At 37.8% G+C, this 23,365-nt stretch overlaps 1 protein-coding gene and 1 long non-coding RNA gene across 4 annotated transcripts in view; both read right to left on the reverse strand.

Annotated features, from left to right (window-relative positions):
• The window catches only part of TLL1 (tolloid like 1), a 130,006-nt gene that overhangs the window by 94,476 nt on the left and 12,165 nt on the right, over window positions 1-23,365 (reverse strand). The window lies entirely within an intron of this gene.
• On the reverse strand, window positions 2,626-5,817 carry LOC116443969. Its single transcript, XR_004240134.1, has 3 exons — window positions 4,176-5,817; window positions 3,855-3,942; window positions 2,626-2,705 (listed from the first exon to the last, which is right to left on the reverse strand). It is a non-coding gene; the product is annotated as an uncharacterized LOC116443969 (long non-coding RNA).

Consider the following 23,365-nt stretch of genomic DNA (forward strand, 5'->3'; position numbering starts at 1 on the left):
TTCCTGTCCATGGCTTGCTCTCTTCTAAATGCTAACTATAGAGTACAGTTGGTGAATCTACAGTGCTTGTAGATTCACACAGATTTTGCAGATTTATCTTTGTTGCCCAAAGTGACACTTGTGTTCGAAGTAACTGGTGAATGGATGAACAGACAGGCAGACGTGTGGCTATGGATTCCCAGAGGACTGAAAGCAGAAGCATCCAATTAACATGTAGTCTTTCCTCAACTTCCATTATGTCCTAACACTTTTGTGTAAACTTTTATTTCAGTTTGATGCTTCCATCAACCCTTTGTTCTGAAACTCTGGAAGTGAATACTCAGTTTCTTGAATTATTTGAAAATATTAAAATACATACTTGGTCATATATTCAAATTATCATCTTTCTTGAATCCACAATAAATTTTAAATCAAGGAAAACAGTAGTTACTACCTGTCACACAAAAATAGTATTAAGTGTGAATCAAAAGCTAAGTTCCAGGAAGTATACAACAACTATATAGAAAAGCAAGTTTCTTAGAAAAGTTAATGTCCCCACTATGTATGGCTGGTATACATACCTCGAGGAAGCCTTTTTTCCAAATTTACTGTTATTTTCTGTACATGCAAAATCTGAGCATTCACCAACCAAAAAAGAATAATATACAGTTTTGCCTATTGCTTGCTTTCTGTGGTTCAGTAACACAGTTTTTGGAGCTACCATGCTGCAGTTACTCCCACTGCAGTGAATAAAAAGCAGGCTATCCCACAGTCCCACCTCACCAGCCACATCACCAAACACCTTACAGACTACAAAATGCTATCAGCTGTTTCAAAGAGCTCTTTGCTTCCCATCTGCTTGTCAGGATGAGGAGGTGGCACTGCTTTTTTTTTGAAAAGTCTTGGGTTATCTCTTCTTTAAAATAAAACATTGGTTATTTTTATGAAAAGGAGTGCTTGTTTTCCTTCTTTGTAAGCAAGCAAAAGTGTTTAGCTTTTGCCGTAGCATGTTTACTTTTGCTAAGAGGACAAAGCTAGTGTTGGAGCCAAGAAGAAATATATAATACAAAGGAGAGCTATTGAGGAATAAATTTGTAATGTTTTCTTTTCTTTAACAGCATTATTTGTTTCTAAAGTGGAACATATTTATTTTTCATAAGTGATTGCAGAGCACATGACCCAGGACTTACCTCCACTGACTTAAGAATATCTTTTGAAAGTCTCTAAGTCTAATGGATAACCTCTGCTAAATTACCAAACAGGAAGTAGATTAAAAAAGGGAACACCTTCAGGTATTCCTCAGAAGCTCTACTTGAATATCTCCTCTCCATTTGTGTGAATTCCAGTAACTGGACAAACTCCAAAGTACCCATCCAATTTTGCAATTTTTCATCTCAATCATTAATGAAAGACTTGACTCTCACAATGGACATTTTACAGACCAGGAAATCTTTGGAAAGAGTGCCTCAATACAATTTTTATTTATTGTAGCCCATTCTTCAATGTAAAATATCAAGACCTACCAAACATGCGAAAAACAGAGAAAAGTGAAAACCAGAAAAAAAAAAAAAAAAAAAGGTCACCATGCCTGCAATGGAATGGTGAATAAACATCCAGTGCACAAAAATTGTGCTTCCAAAATGTTGTCCTTTACAAGGAAAACTCAGGGAAAAACAAGTATCTGTGTAGTGTTAAAATCAAATACCAGCTATGTGAATTCACTTGGTAAACATGCATTTGCACAGACAATTTTAATGAAATACAATACCTGATCACTCACTCGGGAAGTTTAGCTATTCCCTCCAAAGTCAAGAGCATCCAAAGCACGTATCACTTCATCATACACATTTATACCTACTTTTCCAGCAAGAAGAAAGAGAAAACCAGGTGTTTCAGGCACAGGCCATGCACCCCAATGCAGGTGTCTAACACAGGCAGACCTAGTGACTGACTGATAATGCCACATCTCTCTTCAACTCCTTATAGCGGGATGAAAGATGACCAGCTTAAACTAAACACATCTGTCTTTTAGAAAGCTGGCCTTAGGGAAGATAAATGCTATCTTGAGCATTACTAATGCTTTAGCACATTTTCTCCCCAGTATTTTTCAGATGCAATAGAGAAATTGGATGCACAATGTTGTGTCTTATTTATTCTTGCAGCATAATTACATTCTCCAATGAAGGCACAAGTGGCAAGGTAACTAATCTTCAGGCAAGTGTGGCATGTGTGCAAATCAGAAAATACAAGTTTGTATACATGTGAGCAGGTGATTTTTAAAATGAAAATATAAAATACCCTAAAATAATGGGTTTGAGTTCAAAAAGCAGCACTGCATTAAGTTCCTATGAAACAATTCTGCACATTTCAAGGTACAAGTCTGTTTTGTCTATCTAAATGATGTTTCTAGGATTTGAAATGTTAACCTAACAGTGTACTGAAACTGAGGAGATAAATCAATGGCTTCATTTACTATTACTATGCAGCAACGTGAATATTTAAAAGAATAAATCAATGGCTTCATTTACTATTACTATGCAGCAACGTGAATATTTAAAGGTGCTTGCTAAAATGATGTCTTAATCTCTGTCAAAAGATTAAGACATAATTTGCACAGGGGACTGTGCAATTACCACTTACTTAGGTGAGTAATTAGTAATTTTGGCAAAAAAGATCCCCTTTGGACATGGGACAGAATCTTCCCTGTTGATTCTTAGACTAATTACCTAAAAAGTAAAAGACCAAACAATTATAAACTTGAAAAAACATACTGAGTATAAAAAAAGCAGCAAAATTAATTTACTTTTATTCTGATTTCTCTAACTGCTGTAAAGCAAAGTTTAGTATAGCTTTTATTTTAAACCCATATCTTGATTTTTTTATTTAATTCTGAAATTAATTAAGCCACACATAAAGCTCTGTGCATTAGAAAAGTTTGTTCTAAGGGCCTGTCAAAAGGTTTATCATAAACAGTAGTTTCAGAAACATGAAGAAATGGTCCCCCCATGGTTTTCTTGGTCTTACATTGATTGCTACGTAAAAGGGGGAAGAAAGCAAATAAATTTGAGCATGGGCATTGTGATTATCCATTCTTCCTGTCATTTCCTCACTCTGTTTCAAATTCCTCCAACCTGTTGTTTTCCAGACAAAATTTAAGTGTGTTCATAAATGTTCACTCCAGGGACCATTTCCCAACAAAACTGCAAACATTCAGATCCCACCAGCTCAGCTCCCAAGAGGCTCCCTGGTCTCTCCCGGCACGCCGCAGGGCAGGCAATGCATGCCCACATATACCCTTCATCTCATGGATAAAACCCCATCACTTCAGTGCACCACAGCACAGCCTGTTTTCATACTTTGAGCCAACAAGGATACACACAATCGCAATCATAAATTTGTCCTCAAAATTATGTTGGGACTCATTAGGAAGCTGAAAGATGATGAAAATTGCATGTTCCTCAGTTTTAAAGCTTCTGAAAAAGGTCTGAACAGCAGCATTATACCAAAGTTTAAGCAGGGCTTAAGAGTCAAGAGTATTTCTTGTGAGACTTAACAGAATCCTTTGACATCTCTGAGTACTAGATCATATTTTTCCAAAAAATGAGCTGTATGCTTTCAAAGAAACACTGCTCAGCCTAACTAACATTTAGGAAAGTCTTTAAGGTCCTCGGATGAAAAGCAAGATCTCATGTAATTTAGGATATCACACCAAGTCTTAATTGGCAATACTTCAATTACTTTAGTTTAGAGAATAACTTAACCTACCCACTAAATTACTAGTTTGCCTAATTACAAGGAACAATCATTCTCTATCTGACTAATGGAAGACAGATTTTCAAATGACACGCTCTTGTAGGTGAGACCATTTAGTTTACCTGGAAACTATCTCCAGAAGTGCATTACTTCAAAGCAGATCATAAAACTCTGGTTGTTGACCTTTTTTTTTCTCTCCAGAAGGGTATTCTGCAATTAAGCAAAGTGCCAGAAGCTAAAATGCTTAATCCTCTTACAATTTACTAATCCGTTTTATTAAGAACAATGAAGATATCACTACATTTTTTTCTTAAGCATATTAGGTAGGAAAAAGCTAGTGCATGACAAACACCCGAGTTCAATAAAACTACATTTTCATCTAAAAAAAAGTAAAATGAAACCCCTTTAAACAGTGCCTTAAGGCAATAGTCTCAGAAACTTACTTAATCGGCACTCTTAAACAAACTTCCTTAACTGTATTTCTCCATTACCATCTACTGTGAGAATCCTTAACTCGATAATATTGTAAATCCCTGAAAAGAAAGAAGCAAGTTGAAAGGCAAACAGACTAGCGCATAATTGACAAAGGGACAAACATTTAAAGAAAGGTAACAACAAAATCAGGAAAGCTAGGTGTAATCAAAGCAACAAAGCATCCTTACTGCTCCAGGAATGAGAGAATTAAAATAAATAAATGAGAACAGCCAAAACACAAAGAACAAAAATCCAAAGAAAAACAACAACAACAAAAAAAACCCAAAATCAGACAAAAACCAAACAAACCAGAAAGCCACCAAGCCAAGGACTTCACAAAATGAGCCTCTAAGCTAGTTGAAACTGAGAAGGCGCAAGACACAGTCACGAAGCTGAGCAGAAAAGGATCACCACCGCCGCCTCCCCCAGCAACAGCAACACCGACACCGCGTTCCCCTCCTGCCCAAAAGGGCAGCGCTCGGGGCAGGCTCTGGCCCCCCTTGCCAGTCAGGTACACGGGCAGGGCATGGCCCAGGCCCTCCGGGATGGAGTCCCTTTAGCGTCAATGGGGAAGAGGCATGCATGGGAGCTGCAGGAGCTCCCTCAGCAGCTGCCCGGGAATTAACGCAACGCACGGCAGCTGCGGGGAGAAGGGAGCCGGGAAAAGTGATGCGTGCATCAGAGAGAAATGGCAGCTTCGAGTATCAGGAAAGCTCACCGTGTCTGTGGGATTTAATCACGCGTTTTAAAAGGGGCAGAGGGGAGTAGAGCAGAAATGATGGGCTCTAACCCAAACAGAATCATAAGCAATAAATAACAGGGGTTGGAAATCAGAAACTCCTTCATAGTGGGCAACAAGCTCTGAAATTTCCATCATTTCAAACTCAGTGTTGATAAGGGTCAAGAAGAAAATCCTTACTTTTAGGAATGTTTGCTGTGATCTGTTCCTTGAAAAAATGACAGCTAGGGAAGGAATCAAGTAACTGCTGTGAAAAAATCATCTGTTCTGCAAAAGGCAACTTCTCTGCCAGCTGGTATTTAGGAGACAATTTTATGTGAAGAAAAACAAAACATAATTTACAGAATATAGTCATCCAAATTTACCAAAAGGTAAAATGTATTTATTTTTCTGACTGTAAACAATTTCTCCTCTTAGACACACAAACCCACCAGTATCATACCTGATGGCAATTTCTAAATCTGAGAAATATTCTTAGAAATCATGTGTGGATTATCAGTGTCAAAATCCATCATGTGGATCCATGAGAAAAAATTCACCCACTAGCCTATTTACCAGGAATTCTTTCAAATTTATTCCTTGGTGAATACCTAATCAGACTGGTATACAGATGTGACACAGAAAAGGCCAGATCTTTCTGAGATGCACCTTCGGTGACATTTGAAAGATATACAGTTTTAAGACCATTTCTAGTTTCCTATTTTAGTTTAATATTCACCCTTTAATTTAGCTGGATTGGTACCTGAGCAACTTGAACTAATGGGTAACATTACTACGGCAGGAGGTTTGAAACCATATGATCTTTAAGGTCCCTCCTAACCCAAGCTATTCTAAGATTCTATGATTAGTAGTTACCTTCCAATCCATTTAACAATAACAGCTTTGTCTAGTTTGTTCTAAAAAACAAACCAGAAAAACTCAAGCAAGGAAAAAAAAAAAAATCAGGATTACAAGAGTGAAATTTGAACATATTAAAATAAACTGATTTTATATTAATCGTCTAAACATACAAATCGATTGAGTTCTATGTATAGCTATAAAGCACAAATTATATACCCACAAAACACAAATTAAAAATTTATGTTCATGTAAATATTTACTTTACAGTTCCACTAACTGCAGAAATTTATTCCACAATCTGTTAGTCAGTGGTTCCGAAACAAAGATGACTTCAAGCTTGATCGGACAACACAGTGCAGAGAGGGATATGTAATCTCTTTTCGAACCAAACACTGCACATCCAACTAACGTAATGAGATAAATTGTGATCCTGCAAATATTTAGTTACAACAATATCCAATGGAACTGGCCAAGGATGTCAACAGAAGTGTTATTTATTGACTTAAGCTAAGTGCCCACAAGAGAAAAATCTGCTTATCTTCACTGATAACACACTTAGAAAGTCAGAGGAATGGGACCACGCCTATCACTTCAGTTTAAATGCACTCACCAGGGCCACCTTAGCTGCTCAGATAATTTGCCTACAGCTGCAGAGCAAGTGGGAGACTGGGCACAAGCACAAGCTTAGCAAACATACAAGTATGAACTTCATTTAAAGTGGTTAGGAACATAAACTTTTGAAACACCTTATCTCACCAGGCCCTTATTCACAGCAAAAACTTCTGTTTTGTCAGCTAAACTAGATCAAAAAGCGTTTGACAAACAAGAGTCTTCACTGTAAAAATGAAGGGGCTTACTGAAAGCACCCATGTAATTAAAAGAATTGGGCTTGTTTCTCATACCTACAGAATAAGAGATTTAACTTAAAGCACATACTTGCAGATTTTATAATGAGTTGCTTCAAAAATTAAACATTTCAGCTGCTTTATCCAATCTTAGAGTTTGTACAACTAATTCAGTCTCGTTGACATTTCACACACTCTGCCTTATTCAGATTTCCTCTCATTCCACACATGGAAGCACTGCTGATAGAAATCAGACACCTAAACAGAAGCTCAGATCAGGGTTTAGTCAGCATGCTTTCAAAATATCTCAATTCTGAGAAGCACTCTTTGCAAAGCATTTAATTCCATCCAAAACCAAACTAATTTAAATTTCAGTGGAATCACTATCTATGTTATCTTGTTCCCTACTCTGCCAAATCAGGTCACCTCAATCCTAGCATTCAGTCAGTCTTTCTCTTGGCTTATCCTAAAAAATCCTCTGTATGTCCTAAATGGTAAGCAGGTATATTACCAAACATTATAAAGCTTAGCTGAGAACTGTATCTCACAAATCACAGCAATGCATTTCCAATGCATGTTTTATTGCTCGTATGTTCTAAAATCAAAAAAACTCATAAAACCAAATGCTCGTGGTAAATTAGACATTAAAAAATGCAACTCTTCATCCATACTTGGTAAGAGACACTTTTTAATTCAGCTGGGTAGACAAAATACACATATTTCTTCAAAAATGCTACTTCAGAAAAATCTTCCCCATCAGAAAATAATCTGTGTATGATGTCACTGTGATTTCACTATACTGACCTAGTGCTTCAAATTAGGGAAAAATGATAGATTTCCAAACTATGCAAGCTAAAATAACATTTGATTACACACTACTTCTTCTCTCATCTAAAGCCATTAAGTGGCAATAAGTTTATTATCATTGCCATTAACTTTTAAGATGCTTTGTCTTCCCATCATCCTCTACAGAGCCCCTCAGTACATAAATGCACAGAGTGATTCAGCACTTGGCACCACTGACAGGTAAGAGGGAGGTGGCCTGGCAACCTGTTCTTTCATGCCAGATCTATCCTTAGTTGTACTATCAAGGTAAAGTTAACAAACCTATCTTAATCCATAATTTTCCACTGCGCCTACAATAAAGCATTAAGGAGAAGAAACTTCATAGAAGAACCTTCAATTGTATCTGAGAGCATTGTTTTAGCAACTGATTTGACTAATTAATGCTGTTTACACACCAAGTTTGCTGGAGTTCTTTGCTTTAAGAAGGTTTTATGTTGATTTAACCTGGAAACATTAGCATGAGGTGCTCTTAAATTGAAGAAAGAATGTCTAAAGAAGCCAATGCCTTGTTTAAACTGATCTCTAAACTTAAGCGATTTAATCATTACACTTTTCTTGTGTACACAAGGCCTTTGTGTTACAGCAGCCCCTTAAAAAGGTGTAGGCTTCAAGGATACTGAGAGAAGCTTGATGGACCACAAACCCAAAACGAGCTGCAGAATAGGTACACAAGGCTTTGTTTGATTACTCCCTCCTAACCAGCTTGCCCTATACTAACAGCTCTTAGGACAGTTATATTTGCATGACAAGGAAGAAGAGATTTTTAACTATTCTGTGTGTAGAATGAGAAGAAGTGGATACCCATTATGCCACTACACTGAACTAAAACATTATAACTTAGGCAAGCCAAGACTGGATAGGCTACTATCGTTTTCCACAATCTATGCAGCACCACACAAACACACACCCAGAAAAAGAAAATAAAGGCATTACTCAGAAAATAATTTACATTTAGTTAAAGGGATTTCATTTACCGCAGTCTATGCCTAAGCAAAACAAAAGAATATCTTTGTGAAAGCAAATTTCACATACAAGCAATCTGCATAATGAACTTTTTCCAGCAGCACTTGCCTTTTTCTGTATAATAGAAGCCTGTGTGGAAGACAGTGCACATGCTCCTGTTAGAATGCCTTGGGAGAAAACCATAATTCAGTGAGGCAGGGCCCCACCTCACTTCCTCCGCTGACAGGTGCTTGACAGTCCTTGTGCCCAGGGCATGCAGCTGTGGCTTCCCCTCTCCTCCTGCAGCAGTTAACACTATCCTCACCAGCTGCTGGACAGCCCAGTGTGGCTTGCAAAGACCTCTACACACACCTCCTTTTCAATACTCTTAGGCGTTTGAATCTCATAGCAGTTTGCTTTCAGGTTGCTCTATAACCTCCTTTCCAATTCTTTTAATAGCTTCTTCAGATTTTATATTTGTGTAAAATATGAGAGATGGGTTTGTTAATCTATTGTTTTCTCCCTTACTGTTCTATTCACTTGTATTTTCACATCCACATCAAAAAACGGAAGATTTTTCTCTCCCTTTTTTCCTATTTTATACCTTCCAACCCTGTGCCTATTTTCTCACAGATTTTTCTCTAATGCTTTTCATTTTTCCCCTTTCACCTCACCTTCCTTGGTAATAATAACAACCATCTAGAATGCCTAACAGCAGAGGGGAACCTCCTTCCTTCATACATGAAGCAGAACAACGATTTAAGGGTAAGGACACACATAAAATGCAATTTAGCACCTGCACAAGTTAGAAATGGGCAAAAATTCCAATTCTTGCTATACCAGATCATGACAATTATAACGAGAGTACATTCCTGTCTCATATGCCTCTTCTCTTTCACTTTTCAGCAGATTTTCAGAGGCAAGGCAGTTTCCTCTAGTACAGAGCTGTACTTTACCTGGGTCTACAAGAAAATTGAGCATTTTAAAAAAACCTAGGCAAAAGTCTCACATTTTTCTTCTAAAGTATTAATCCATGAAATATGTAAAGTGTTTTCTGTGTGTCACAGCTGCCTCATTTGCCTTGGTTTCTAGAACAGACCTGCATCAGAAGAAGGGAAGATGTAGCCAACTCGAAAACGAAGCTACGTGGGAAAATGGATAGCATTGACAAAGGATTTGACATAATTTTTTTCCAGGTTTTCCTACTTTGCCACTTATCCTACATCAACTGAGAGAGGTCAGAGATACCATACTACCAATACCTTCCTTGTGTTTCTGGGAAATCTTCTTGCTTTCTGCAGACTATCCCTTACAGATGAGGCAATCAACACACTTCTGCAAAAAGATTTTTAAAAAGCTAGTAGAGGTTTCATTACCTCATGTGTGATTTGCACATGGGCAAACTACAGTTCTTTTGATGGAAGTAAAAATCCCTGTTCATTTTTGGCTCTTCCCTGAACTCCACACCCACTTCTGGTGTCAGCTGTGGTTGTGGGCGTTCAGTTTGATCCAGAGTTTGGCACTGATCTTCTATAGCTCTTCAAGTACTTGTATATTTGGGTATTTTCCATCACCTTATTATTGCTCTGAAATATTCATTTAGCTTTTTACATGAATAAATTCTCATATAATTTACTGGCAGAGTAAAGAACTCAAGAGTCTGGACTACTATTTATTTATTTGACCTGATCACTTGCCACAGATGGGCAAGGTGCTCTACAGATAAACAGCACATCATGCCTTAAACAGGCCAAGGGGGTAGGTAGTAAGATTTTCTTGCTTTCACGGTTGATTTCGTATATGCAGCATTTTGTTTTCTTTAGTGACAATAGTTTGTATCTTTTGTATACTTAAAAGGGGTTGTTTCTCATTGTGCAAAGCTAGTTCTCAAGCCAAGGAAGACTGGGAGAAGGGGGTCCTGAGAAACTAGGAGGAAAACAAGTGCTTTGAGTGACTCCCTAAGTGATTTCAAGAATATTGGATAAATATCCCACACACAGAAGGACGGAAAGGATCCAAAACCTACACTGTAACTTGCATAATGCATCTTTCTAAAAAGACAAATACACAAAAGCAGAAACCACAGCATTTATGAGCTCCATTTACTTCCTTAAACCAATGGAAAAGCTATTAACATGAGTTTCATGGAAACATACTATTACTGAGAAACTTGTTTGTCTTTTTCTTTATGTTTTTCAGTCAATACACCTGCCCACAAGACCAGCTTGACTTGTACAATGACTTGTAAACCAGTTCTGCTCTCTTTCACAGACCTGAGTATCTTAGTGAGCATCACACTGTGTTTTCAGACAGCAGTGGAACTGGGAATTCCTGGAATAAAGTATACAATAACTGACATCTTTCATAGAAGTTTTGTTTCCCCCCTAGAACCAGTGTTGGAATACGGCCACAAGAACAGTAAATATAATTTGAGTTTATGAGGCCAGATCTCCCAAAGCAGCTCCTAACACAGTCCCTGGAAGAAATATTTTAGCCACAATTTCCATTTTTGTCAATAGCAACATATTGGCATATGCACTGAGTCACCAAAGATGATCTTCCAGGCCACACATCCATCTCTACAAATATAGAATTTGCCTGGGCAGAGTTTGCAAGAGATCATTTTTCCAGATGGAGTGCAAGATACATTTCATCTGAGGCCCTCAGGTACTATAGAAACAAAGCCATTTTAAAGAGGTCCTATTTTTATCCCTGTAATGGTGTGAATAAGGTAGGATAAATAACTAGGATAAAATTGTAGACAATGTACTTCACGGCAATTAAACAGAGCCACAGGGAAGATGTTCTTCTCCCTTTGAGCCTTCAAATCTTATCTCAGCAATCACTTTCTTCTCAATATTGTTCTTTCATCCACCATATTGAATTTCTTGGACTCAAGGCAGACATAACTGTGAAGTTATAAGTAGCAGCTGTCTGACCACAAAGTTAGTTAAAATCACCGAAAGAAACCCCAAAGAACTCCACTGACACACATTACCACCTTTCTGACAATGTATTACCTGTGTATGCCTATAATGATTTACGCTACAATCCAGTGACACCCAATATGTTACAAACAGTGATGTTGACCACAAGAAATTTTTATACTGAGTCAGAACAATAGTATTTTGGACCTTTCATTAGTTACACGTAAAACAAAAGGACAAATTCTGGCTGTATAGAAACCAGCAGTAAAATTTCTCCCAAACTTTGAAGCTAAGATTAAAAGTGAAGTAGTAAATGGACATCTGACCAGAGCTTCTGCCTCACCACACTGTTTGTATTGTTTCACCCCATACAAGCCAGTCAGCCTTTATACAAGTGCCTTCCTCAAAAACATCTTCCTGACTCACAAATAGTTCCTCAGGATCCTGAGTCTTCAGGAACTCCAAAAACCTACCACTTCTGTAGTTTCTCCAAAAACAAGAAAGGAAAATAATCTTTTTTGTTTTACTCGTTTTTCCCTGCCACCATAATGAGAAAGGTCCCCCTACAACGATTTCCCCACCTGCAGTTCTTCATGGCCATGCAGGCAACAGATCATCCACCAGCCCCTAGGGATGATGACATCAGCAGGAAGGAGTTTTCCAGGACTTAACAGGCAGTAATGGTAAGCACCTGCCTGCATTAATCTGTTTATTGCAGGACCAACTGTGTGGAAACCAGGTCACTTCTGAATACAGGAGATGATGCAGTAGGGGCATGTAACACATTCTGGTGACTAAGGGCTCATCAAGTCTTGCCAAGTTTAATTTAAATACTCAGGGCTTAAAGCAGGGAACAAGTTTCCCCTGTGATAGAGGAAGAAACAATTCTCCCCTTCTGTTTTTGGAAAAAATAGAAGAGGGAGCTTCCCAGACAGACTCCATATAGCAGGTGCCTTCTTGCACTCTAGAATGGATAGAAGAAAGGAGGTATACCTAGTGAACAAGGTGCAGTAGGGAAAGATAAAAGATTGCCCTGGCTAAAGGGCTCACAGCAGCAGCCATCAGGTCTGCAGCCTCTCTTGGGTGCTGATGCAATGCTCCCAGTTGTACTCCTGTTTCTTCCAGCAGCTGCCCCAGGTACACTGGGGAAGAAAGAACCACCTGCCTTCAACTCTCAGAGTTGGTAGGAAATGCTAAAAGCTGACTTAGGAAGATTTGGGGGTAAGGAATGAAAGATCAATCAGTGCAGCATTTCTCCTCCTGGTTTCGTCTACCAGGATCACATCACTGTGCCTGAAAACACCATGAATAGCTGATTTGCTAACACACGTCAGGAAATTCACTTTTTTTTAGGCTTAGAATATGTTTTAGGCTCCCTAGACTTCCTCTCCAGTACAGGCAGGTGAATATTACATTCTGACTATTTTAGTGGTCAAAGGAAAACACTTCTGCCCATCGTTATTTTTGACAGTGAAAGGAAAATAAAATTTAAACCAAAAACATCTGTCACATACACTTCTGCTGTAAATATCTCTAGTTTACACAATAGTTCTGAGAGAGCAAAATGTAATAGTGGAATATATGAAATAGTTGTTTGAAAGGAAACCAAGAGCTTGTGTAGAAGGCATGCTTCACTAAATGGATAATGTAAAGATCTTTATTAAATCACTTTTTTGTTCAATAATCATTTTTACTGTTAAAGTTATTAAAAAGCTTTTACATGATAATTTGTCAGCATTCTATATGGAAAAAAAAAAACCTGCTAACTCAATAGGAGGCTGTCATAAATGTCAGTGCTGGGCTGACACAGGACTATTACTTTTTTTTCCCTACCATTAATTAAATTCTCAGTATGACAAAATGTACATTGCAAGAGCAAGTGAAAAAAAAACTACAAGGAAAGCACTGAATGAATCAATTCATTATGCATGTATTCACTACTAAGGTCTTTTTTCTTCTGTTACTTTCCCTTCTAAACCTTCTGATTAAGCTTTACATTAAGTCAGACAAGCTGTCTCCTTCAAGTAACGAATATAGGGGTTTCACTATAATGATATGCCTTTTGGTACACCAGCACTACACAACTACAATTACATTTTCACCAGCTAGATGATCAAGGAAACTTTGATTGTGCTTTCTGTAAAAAAAAAATCCACGGATAAGAGGTAAAAAACCCTGTGAAATGACAAGCGCATTTGAAAGTGAAATACGTAAGTAAGCAGACAGACATGTATATGCGTGATTTCTTTTTTTAATATAATGTAGAGTGCTGGTTAGCAGCTTAATCACTTGAGAGCAAATGATTATTCAGCATCAATAACCCCTATTATGAGTTGTGAATTCTTTTTAAGTTAGAAGTGCTTAAATAACAGACCAAGTATAAATTACTGGGAAAAAACTTAACAAAAGGTTTTAATAAATCTAATTTCACATGCATTCATACACTTTGTTCTGTAACTAAGAGGACTTTAATTTGAAAAGTACATTGATTAAAAAAAATATTTTCTTTAGCCCTTGTAACACATTTAATTTCATAGATTTGTTGGTTTCAGGTTTAAGTAATGTATACAGCTCTAGGTTAAATCTTTGGACACCTGTGAGGGAGGAAGAACAAAGGAATACTCAAAGCCTGAGGGAATTGCCATATTCTCCATTTTAGCAATGAGATAAAATCCTGGAAGATTCTGACAGAGATGCAGAATAGCACCTGCATCCAACCCCATACCCTCAGAAAAATCAGTGATGTTTTTACTTATTTGCAATCATTGCTGCTGAATTGGGGCCTGAAGAAGAAACTGCAGAATAAAAGAGCAGATGGAAACCCCAGAAGAGCAGATGAAGAACTGCCAAGAGTGGCTGAGGTGAAACAGAGCCAAATATTTTTATCAACTCCTAAAAGAAGACGTTTTTGGTAGTGAGATCAGAAGCTGAGCAATCACACCAAATTATGCTCCAACCTGAGATGAAAGTTTTAGTTTTGTTCTTCCAGCCAGTATAAACAATAAAAGAAAAGAAAAACATAATAGGAACTTTCCTAAATATATTGAACAAAACCAGAGACAACCTTATAACTTACAAGGTCTAGAAGGAAGTCCACTGGAAAACAAAATAATACTGGATAGATAGGAAATGCTACGCAGCAATTTTGTTTCACAAAGGTGAATGTGGTTTGTAAGACAAAAGTTATTTTTCTGTTATTGCTTTTCAGGGTATTTGTTGTGCTGATGGAAGGCAAAGGTCAGACCTACACTAAAGAAACTTTAGCTGATTATTCAGAAGTCAGAGCTCAAGTTTTTATTGCTTCAGTTTCCATTAACAAAACTGCATCTTGGGCAAACTGAAAGGTGATGCCTGGTTCCAGACTACTGGTGCACAACAGCCTGACTCCATGAGGTGCACTCCCGGGAAGGATGTCTGTGATGGGCTGAGAGGGCAATAAAAGCTTTCAGAGCCTGTTCAGGAATGAACATGTCTGACTAGAAAAGAAACAAAAAAAACTTGATCTGTCCAAATTCTAAAAGATGAGGGACAGAAATCCTGGAATTCATTAAAGACCTCTGTTAAGTATTTTAACAGACAAACCTAAGAAGGCTCTGTACACAGACAAGAGCCTTTTATTAATTTAAAAAAATATAAAATAAAATATTTTTTAAAAGTCAACAACAAAACTATTTATTGTTCTGAGTGGAAAAGGAGGACCAGAGTGTAAGTCAAAATATATGTCTTTGAAAGTGAGGAGCTGTCACACTCAAGTTTGAAAATAAAACTATCTGGAAAAGTGATTAAACTATAGAGAGGAACCCATATGCTTTAGAATATGCCATTTGCACCAAAACCTGTCCCTGCATGCAAAAAGAGTGACCAGCTGTGTGTGGAACCCTTCAACTGGGCTACAATGAATTCTAACTTTTCTAGGAATTACCCAACAACTGCACAGCAAAGGCATAATTTCATTTTCCCTCTTCCATCCAGCTTCTCACCCCCCTACAGCTGGTCCCAGCCTGTTACTCAGTCCACACCACTTTTTCTGTGCTCAAGTTTTAAGAGGCTGAGCAACAGGAATTGCTTCCCGCAGTGCCAAACCTTCAGAGCCCCCACAAAGCCTCAGATTTATGGTGATTTCTTCTTACTCCATCTTAACCTCTATCAGAGAATCAGAGTCCCCAGAGAGTATTTTCGTTGGGCACTGGCAGCAGGCAGCACAGGCATGTTGCTTGCTGCTGCTGAAAGCCAAGAAGTACGCTGCTAGATCTGAGAGCAAGACCCTAAATGACAGGTATGACACAGAAACAGCCAGCTGTTTCACTGGTTACCTTGCTTGACATAATGCAACTGGAAGTGGTTTTTGCAGAGTCAGGGTAGGAAGGAACCCACAAGGATCACTGAGTGCAACTCCTGGTCCTGCACAGGAGCACCCTAAGAACCACATCACATGTCTGAGACCACTGTCCAGTCTTCGTGCTGTTATCACTTCCCTGGGGAGCCTGTTCCTGTGCCCAGCCACCCTCTGGGAGAGGAACCTTTTCCTGATACCAAAACTAAACCTGCCCTGACACAACTTCAGGCCATTACCTCAGGTCCTGTCACTGGGCACCAAGACAAGTGATCAGTGCCTGGCCTTCCCCTCACAAGGCAGCTGTAACTGCAGTGAGGTCTCCCCTCAGTCTCCTCCAGGCTGAAAAAACCAGGTGACCTCAGCTGCTCCTCATACGGCTTCCCCTCAAGGCCCTTCACCAAATTTGTTGACCTCCTTTGGATGTTCTATAGTAGCTTAATGTCTTTCTTATATTGTGGTGACCAAAACTGCACACAATATTAAAAGGACCGGCTGGTAAGGATGATTTTTGGGCAGCCTAAGTGAATATTCAACACCTCTGTGCATACAAGGGTTTGCTGAAAGTGACCTTAATAACATGGCTCTGTACCACTTCAGAGCAAAAAGCCAAAAATGTATGTAGTGAATGTAATACTGTATAAACAGTTAAAAGAGGTTGTCCTTTACAATGTGTGCATAAGCATAAGCAGTGTGCTTTGGAAAAATCGACCCAAAAATTAATGCACATCAAGCGCCTGCAAAACCTGAACTGGTGATTAAATTTTGGGCGGATAATTGAGCACTACTGACAAATGAAAATGTAGTTTGGAAGGCAGATGTATACTGCACTTCAGTGGAGAATTTACCTTCATTCTCCCACAAAATAGACCATCAATGCATCAGGTTACGAGCAATTTATTATTATTATTATTATTATTACTAGATGAACATGTTTTATGTTTGGATGAAATATGAGTGACAGCTCACTTTTCCCCATGCAGTTAACCCAATCCCAAACTATTAATGTAAGAGAGTTCCAAGACAGATTTTCCAGTGGATGTTAAGTCAATGCCCACTGACTTAACTAAGGACAAAACTCAGCCTTTAAGCAACAGGAGAAATGTTAGGTATTACAGCTACTCAGTACAGAGACTTTATTTTCTCTTCATGAAAAATAGACTTGAAACATATATTGAGGTGACCAAGTAATTTATGTCCTTGTTACCTTTATCAACATTTTCACTAGTACTTGCAGTTAACTTTGGAATGGCTTCTTTTGTTATAACATGAGCTCCTATACCACAAACATTTCTGCAAGTACAGTAAATGGTTTGAAACAAAGACATACTTTGTTTCCAGGAAAATTCTGCATTCTGCATAGATCAGTAAGCTTTTAAAGCAAGTCATCTTCAAATACAAAGTGTCCCCCATACAGATTTTACTACTCTAAATTTAATATTACTCTGCTCTGTAAACCAGTGAAGTGGCTGGCAAACACTTCCATAAGATTTTAGCTAGAACACATAATGACAGCAATTTCCCATTTTTCATTTAGATTACCAAGTTACATAAAACCTTCACAATTAAAACCCCAGTTCATACACTTCTTCAAGTTACAGTTGATCTATCAAACTGTTTCTGTGTCAACATATACTACAGCTAGAGGTTCCAGCACCTTCAGTTTAATTGACCTGATGGAGCTGACTGAGAGTGAAGTCTTGCTTTGTAACCACATTATGTTCATTTTGACAGCATAAATGAAGCAGACTTTTTATAACCAAGACTCACTAATGTTTTAGTACAATAAGTATGTCAAGTCTAAGTTGATGATCTAAAAAAATTCAAACTACCACAGCTACCCAGATATGTAAGAATTAAAACACAATGTCATTTATATAAGCAACAACTGGAATAATAATTTTAGGATTACCCAGTTTCTTACTACTCCTCTAGCTTTGCTGTTGACCAGAAAATTGACAGATCTAGTCAGGGCAAACTTTAAAAATCTCCTTCAGGCAGTCCTCTTTGGGAATATTTTTAACTCAGTTTTTACCTACAAGCCTGTGCTGCATTGACAAGCTTTCCTCACAGTCATGTCACTGGGTGCATCAATACTGTATTTTATTACTAGCTATATCCAAACCAAATCAATCCATAGGCCAGTCTACACAAAGAAGCACTACTCCCTCTCACAAACTTGCAGTACCCTGTGTCTACTAAAGACCTACTTCCTCCCACATTAGTGTCAGAAACACATCGGGAAGAAACTCTGTGCAAAATTTATTTCAGAGAATTCTCTGAGAAAAAATAAATAAAACATAACAAACCAAACACAAACTCAGGAAAGCAAAACTCTTTGGAGTAAATTATAGATGTGATGCAACATCCTTAGGCAAATATTACATAGAGAATACAGATATTAAACAGCTAAATAATATGATGATACGCAGTGCTGGTAAAGCATACATAGACCTGAGTCCTTAGAAGGTAAACCTTCAATACTGGACCCAAATCCCTACTTCAAATGTCAGGATGAAAATCATATAAATAGTTGAGCCAAATTCTGTCCTGTTAGGAGCACAACAGCAGAATTTTCTCGCTTTTAATTTCTTTTCAGAAAGAATATCTATATTTAACTACAGGAAATCATTTAGACCACAGAAGATGCAAAGAGTTCCTCTTGAATAAAAGTAAAAATACAGTGAATTAAGATAAACACAGAATCAAAAGAACTTGGAAACATGCATTTGCAGTGCCTTCTGCACCTTTAGTGTTCTCTCCTCTTGGAGCTCAAAAAACCCTTTTGTTAAGGAGGTTTTTTGGGTTTTTTTTCATTTATTATGCGTAACTACATAACACCTTTTTAAAATAACCAGAAATTCTTAACTACAGACACTGAAATACGCCCATGTTAACAATACAAATCAACATTTCTCCACTGTGCTAGTTAAAATCTTACATTTTGTGCCATCAGTGCAAAGAATGAGGAACTCGGTGCTATCTTACCAGTGACTGTCTGAATACTGTGGACAGGCACAGAAATCTTCCCCTGAATCAGGAGGAGATAGGAAAAGGACATCTGGGAGAGAACTCTTAATGCAACAGAAAGGACAAGGTTGTATTGCTGCTCAGAGAGGGGAAGCAATGGGAATAAATGAGATGTACCAACTTTCAGTTTTCAAAATCATGACCTTAATATCAATAAACTGCCATAAAAATTACAGTCTCTGCTGTCTTCCTGTAGCCAATGGATAGAAAAGGCCATCCACTATGCCTCCACCAGTGCCAACTCTCAGAATGCACAGGTATCAAGGTTGGGAGCACTGATTGTCAGCCAAGGGCATTAGAAAGAAAGCTAGAAAGCATTTAGCCACCTAAACAAAGGAGTCTGAAGACAGACTACAGGACAGGTTGATATAATGAGCATAACCCAGCAGTTCTGCTTCCTTGGAAAAAAAAACCCAGTGACCTCAACATTGAGCCCATATGGCATGATTGCATCCCCACAGATGAAAAGAAGCTGACAGCTGTTTCAGTGGCAGAAGCATTGTTTCACATCACCGTCTCTGGAGGTACACCATGAAAGCCACACAGAGTAAGCTTACATTAAATTTCAGGAAAGCCTGAACAAGGAACACACAGTAAAAACTATGAGACAAACTAGCAGGGGAAAAAAACAAAACAAAACAAAACAAACAAACCAGAACCTGATCAATACTTTCTTGTTGAAATATACCAGTGGCATTAAGTATTTTCTGTACTTTTTTTCCAAGTATGTCCAACATTTCCAGCTGGACAGCTGCTTGTCACCTTTGAAAAATGACACATACAGAACACCAATTATGGTAAGCATTTCCTTGCTCCAGAGGATTAAGAATATTTTTCTACTTGGATGCAAAACAAGACAAAAATTATTAAACACTGTCCCACATATCTTCTATTATAGAGAAAGGCTATTGGGAAATGGTGTATATTTTGCCAAGTTTCCTTTGAGTCAGCTGCAAGGTTCTTGCTTGCCAAATGTAGTTAAAATAGAAAGTATAGAAACTGACAGTAACAACTGAATCAAAAGTTTGTTGCTGCAGCTTTAATTAAAATCAGAGCTAAGAGAAGATACTGAAAGTTTTGGGGGTTAATATGTATGTTAAAGAAGTGTACCAAAGACCAGAAATAAAAAAAAAAAAAAAATATTTAAAATCCTCTCTATGAATAAAAGATGACAGATGCATCATCTACTGCACTTAATAAGATGTCTGAAATTTGATTTATTCTATATACAAAAATCTTTACTACCTTATTTTTATACTTTACAATAAAAGTATATTTATAACTTTAGCACATAAACACTAGTTGATGTGATAAAACTATGTGGGAAAAACTCAGAGAATTAGTTATTGAGTTGAATGCCTATCTAAAAGCATCTTATTTTAAGCATGTCTTTGGTACTTTTTACAAGGCATGCTACAGTAGTAAAATCATTTACCAAATATGAAAATCCTAACATATTTGCAGTTCTTTACCATCCCTTCATTCTCATGGAAGTTTACATTAATAAAATGCTGTTGCATCTATTGCTCTCTATCACAAAAAGAATTTTTCAAGATGTACAAAAGGACACCTGAAGCATTACGGTATCCCTGGGAAGGTTGGGCTTTCTCAAATTCACTCCACCAGCCCTAAGGAACTGCAGCAAATACCCTCCAGACTCAGGGGGGAGCTGCAGGATTTATTCCGGAGCATGGTGTGGCGTGCAGCCAAAGGAGTCATTTAGTAGAGTTTTTGGCCAAGCAGGAAAGTGTTCCATTTCTTCTGTCATTCATTGAGACCCACGAGGAAACTGAGACAGGAAGTCAGGCTTCCAGATAATAGGAGTGTTCCTAATGATGTCCTTTGGCTTACAGCACAGAACAGTTCCTCTATGCTACATCTTCTCTCCATATAATTTCCTACTGTAAAGTGGGAACAACAAAAGCTTTTAAAATTAGTTTTTCTTTGCATCCAATTCAAAGAGTTTGGTTAAACTACATGGATTATCTGCTTCTTACTGTGTATTAACAGCAACTATTTGTTTGTTTTAAAACAGCTGATTATGCTTGGAAATTATTCTACCGTAATGTCACTTCTGAAAGATCCTCCAATTGCAATGCCTACATATATATAAAAATATATGTATGTATGTATAAAAGCATCACAAACCACCAAAAAACCAGTTACACCATAATTACCCAGTTACCTCTTGACTTCACTGTAATGGATTGTTGAAAGAAATACACCTCCAGTAAGTTTCAGTAAAGTGACCCTAACTACAGTTTTTCTTCAGCCTTAAATTCTGACCTCATTAAGGTGAACGCCACCATGCCATTCATTTCATTAGAAGTAACAAGAGATCCTGAAAGGATCTGCAGTCCGAGTGAAGAATTCAGCCTTATAAGTTGCAGGACATAAACATAAAGCATTTAGTATTCATACATAAATGTGCCAGGACACACAAGTCAGAAAAAAATGAAAACACTACTTTATCATAGAGGGGAAGAAACCCCCCAAAAAACACCTTCATTGGCTGCTGTGGGTCACTGCCCAGAACATAGCTCCCTGCTGCACAGTCCACACCATGGCCCACCTAACACAATCCAGGGTTTGTAACATATCATTACTGCAGGTTCTTCCACATCCCACCTGTTTGATCTGCTGTATCCCATGGCAGGAATATGAGGCAGCGCTATTTTAGCTATGATAGCCCAAAGAGATGAAATTCAAAGTTTGCAAGGAAGGTAGGTACCTTTTCTTAGACCAATCTCACAGAAGGAAGTTTACCAAACCTCCTGATACAAAATCTTTATAAGCCAAGCCATTTTACCAGGTGTAAGAGCCAAAGAACAATCCACAGCAGCGTCCAAAAGCAAAACCGAAATATCTGTGCAAGAACAATTCATCCATATTTAACTGAATGACAGGTTGGAACAAAATACCACTAGGAATTGTATGAATGAATATGTGTATCATTAATTAAAAGTCAGTACCTTAGTAGCAGATAAACTACAGAGAGCAGTTTGATCTGCAGAAAAAAAGCACTCACAGAAATTTCTGCTGGAAATCATCTGTCTATGGCTGCAGAGGGCTCAGCACAGGATAATTCACCTATCATTTGCATCTCAGTTTTACCTGATTACCTGGCTTCCCCTGGCAAATAACCCATTCTCTATGATTTCTCTAAGCACCTATCCAGCCAGATAACTGTGACTCCTCAGGCAACAAGCAGGACAAGAAACTAAATCCAGAAATTATTCTGAAGAGGGCAGGAAGGAAAGATGCAGTGTGTGTTTGGCTGTGCCCGGGGCATAAGGAATCCCTGTAGCTCCATTAGTGCAGGAGCTAATCTTGCACATGCTCTTTTCCAATAGACAGCCAGCTGTAGAAAGGGTTTATTTCCATATCAGAACAGCATGAAAGGAATCACAATTGATTGGCATGTAAGAATGGGAATGTTAACTTTTGTCTTTAGCACTTGCAAGTACATCCAAAATCTTATCTAGGTCTTTGCTGATTTTGATGACACATCATCTGCTTGTTGGAAGGAAAAAAAAATTTCTCCACTGATAAAACCTAGGACATTTTAGGTCAATGAAGTCAAGCCAGATTATGTGAGCAGAAACCAAGGGTCAAATAATTTTTCTTCTTCTATAAGATTATATAGTCAGAACTGAGGACTACTATTTATGTTCATTTTTGTTGATTTTTTCCTTATGGCTGTTATTTAGTCTGACCTTGTTCATAATTAGGAAAGACAAAATGTCTGGAAAGACTTGATTATAAAAGTAAGTAAGTCAGGAAATTATTCAATTTCTTATATAAACTTGAACCTAGAACGTCTAGATCAATCAATCAGTAAAAATACATTATATGTGATGGAATGGTATACCATACACCAAATAAATCTAAGACATGTTATAAAAATCTCAAAAAATAGCCAAGAAAAATTATTTTTGTTCAAGTTGATAAAGATTGTCATGACTTTAGCTGGCTCTCCACGTTTTTGATTTAAAGCACCACAGAATAGCTTGCATTTCTCTCTAACATTTTAGCTTTAGCTAAAAGATCTGCATATCTCCATAAACACACTACTGATCTAGGAGGCATCTTTGTATTTGGCTCTCTTCCATAAAGCAAAAGGAAGCGTATGTTATAAATTCTCTTTACTCATGTTTCACTTCTGTAGACACATTGACTGTGATCCGTCAGCACTACAATTCATATTTAATTCAGCTTCTTCCAAATTAAAGGAAAACATCCAAAAGACTTGAACTAGGTTTCTGTATTTTCACCTGTATTTCACGTGTAAAATGGTTTCATCCTCAAGAACGCAGATTAAAAACTGGAAAAAAAACAGGAAACCCCTCTCCTACACTCTCCACTCTCTACCACTCCTGCAATTTAGTGATCATAGGATCAAAAAACTGTAGAAAGTGAATCTCTTAATGAAGGGGAAAGATTTTTCTCCTTACTTCCTTCCCTTACCAATTAACTCCAGAAAACCCCATAACTAAAGCCAAGAGCTCTCATCAAACAAGAATCCTCAGTCAAATCTAGACTCATTTATCACCTACAGTTCTCATTCTGGCCATGATTTAAGTGCAACACACAGGAAAAACAACATCAGAAAGAAAACATAAGTTTTCAAAACAGAGAAGTAACAAACTACGTGGTT

Source organism: Corvus moneduloides, chromosome 5, assembly GCF_009650955.1.
Source record: "Corvus moneduloides isolate bCorMon1 chromosome 5, bCorMon1.pri, whole genome shotgun sequence".
NCBI classification, from domain to species: Eukaryota; Metazoa; Chordata; class Aves; order Passeriformes; family Corvidae; genus Corvus; species Corvus moneduloides.